Below are 2,631 nucleotides of genomic sequence, written 5' to 3' on the forward strand. Positions count from 1 at the left end.
GAAGATTGATTTCTTAGATTATACTATTGAGATTAATAACATTTTAATAAATAGAAGTTAGATCTTCATCATTAAGAACTGATCAGCACTGCAGACATATCATAAGATGCAGATATTTCTAGAATTTGTGAATTTCTACACATGATTCATCTATATATATTCACAGATTACTGTCTCTCTTACAGATCTGTTAAAGAAAAGTGTGAAAGACAGAAAAATGAAACTGTTTACTCTCATTCAAGACATCACACAGGTATTTATAGAATTGAAACAAGCTTTTACAGATGTTACAATACTGAATCACTTTAATCTTAACTTATTCAGTCAGTGTGAGACTGATATATCTGAGAATAAGATCTGTGAAATCTTTTCACTGTTAATATCAGAGACCTTTCAATATTGAAAGAATTAGAGAATAATAATCTCTGAAAATACAGACAATGAAATGCTTATAAGAGAAGACTTTTTTATAAAGTCTATAAGATATTATAAATGAAGATTAGTAATCTTCTTCTTCAAGAAGTTATCAGTTACACAGAGAAGATATAATATTCATAATTAAAAGATATTAGTAATTGTCAAATTCTTTAAGATCTGATGACATTATCTTCAGAGTAGTAAATACTCAGTATAAGTTCTTACTAATTATACAAATCTGTGTTACTTCTTGATAATCAAGAGCTTGATAGAACATTAAGTCAGATGAGTAAAGCTGCTTTCAGAGTATAATTTCTATATCTAATACTGTTCAGATTAACTTAATCTTATTAATACACTGTTTAAACGCCAGCGTGGCCCAGTTGGTAAGACTGGTAATCAAGGCCGCACACATTAGAGGTGTGTGGGTTCGAATCCCACCGCTGACACCTGCCACTTCTTACCCATGAAAGCCTCCATGTAATAGAGGCTGACCCTACTGCAAGCCAAGCCACTAGTTAAGCGAGATCCTGTGAACACCCACCAGGGCCGGCATGAGGTGCCAATGTCCCACTATCCTACTGTGCACCCGTCAAGGTTCTAACAATATAGAGCCAAGCCTAATGTAGTGGTTATACACTACTTAAGTGAGTCCCTAACTAGGGCCGTCATCGGAGCCTAGCTCCCCCCCAAATACAGGGAATGATTTTGAAAATCACCTGACTAGCAGGCCTAGACGCGCATCTAGGCCCTAGACAGGGCACTCTGATAGGCTTGAGTCTGCAAGCTCACTGCCAAGCCCTAATACTGGCAGGGAGAACTGCAGTCATCAAGCCTATGATTAGTCCCTAACACGGGGCGAGGCCACAACAGCTGATTGATAGGCCTATGGGCATCTAATGGGGCCGAGATCAGCAACTGAAAGCTTGGTGTGTACGCCATCAAGTGGGCGGTGGCAGCCACTAACTAACACCCCTGGAAATTAGTGGCTGGCCCGAGAGGACGGACGCGGTGGTCGGTTAATTATAGGGGGTTAAATGTAATTAGCTTAAGATGCATCCTGCGGGTGGCTAGCGCCCGTAGTCTTGATTGAAATGAAAATAATTCTTCAAAGAAAATACCTTCTCAACTGTACAGACTATACTCTCTGATCAAAAATCAATTTTCTTCTTTAAATGTTGAAAAAGTTGATCATGAGAAGTTATCTCTCTGAAGAAAAAAGCTTGAATCTCTTATAGACTTATAAATAAGTGAACTATTAAAAGAGAAAGAATATACAACTCTTCTTTAATGAAATGAAATAAAACAAGACTGAGATAAAAATAGAAGTATCACAGAGATCTTCAATCTCACTCATTTTATTTACAATATACACTGCATATCTATTCAAAAATAGAAATATGAGAATAGTGCAATCTCTGAGTTATGTGAATGATATTGATCTAGTCTACAGCTCAAAAACTATCAAAGAGAATTTGAAAGTAATTGAAGAAGCTGCAAAGAAAATCTTTATTAGAGCAGATATCAATCAAATTCAATTTGATATGAATAAAACTGAGTTAATTCATTTCTTTTCTAGATTCAATGAGAAAGAACTATCTCTAACTCTTTTAAATAGAGAGATTAAACCCAGTGTAAATATCAAATAATTAGAAGTATGATTAAACTCCAAGTTGAATTTTAAATATCACATTTAACAAAGAACTGTCAAGGCAGAAAGACTATTGAATAACATAATCATACTATCAAATACAGAGAGAGGTCTATTCTTCCAGGCTATGAGACAGTTATATATAGTCTGTATTACATCAGTAGCTGATTATGAAGTTCAAGTTTGATGGAATAATCAAGAGAATTTCACTGAACTCTTTCAAAGTCTGTAAAACAGAGTCTTGAGAAGAATTCTAAGAGCATTCAAATCATCTTCTATTAAAGCAATAAAAATTGAAGCTTCAATTTCTTCTTCTGCTATTAGATTTGAAAAGGCCTGTATGAACTATACTCTGAGAGTTGTAAAGATGAGCTTAAATCATATAATCAGAGAAAGAGTCTCTTCTTCATTTTCATCAATTAACTCTGAAAATGAACTGGATTAGAATAGATTTCTTGATTGAAATGAAAATAATTCTTCAAAGAAAATGCCTTCTCAACTGTACAGACTATGCTCTCTGATCAAAAATCAATTTTCTTCTTTAAATGTTGAAAAAGTTGATC

The 2,631-nt window shown here is 34.5% G+C and overlaps 1 pseudogene across 1 annotated transcript; it reads left to right on the forward strand.

Moving 5' to 3' along the window:
* The first annotated feature begins 785 nt into the window (after positions 1 to 785).
* On the forward strand, positions 786 to 866 carry BDCG_17080 (annotated as a pseudogene). Its single transcript has one exon. The product of its transcript is annotated as a tRNA-OTHER (tRNA).
* The last annotated feature ends 1,765 nt before the right edge of the window (positions 867 to 2,631 follow it).

Source organism: Blastomyces dermatitidis (assembly GCF_000003525.1).
Source record: "Blastomyces dermatitidis ER-3 genomic scaffold supercont1.5, whole genome shotgun sequence".
NCBI classification, from domain to species: Eukaryota; Fungi; Ascomycota; class Eurotiomycetes; order Onygenales; family Ajellomycetaceae; genus Blastomyces; species Blastomyces dermatitidis.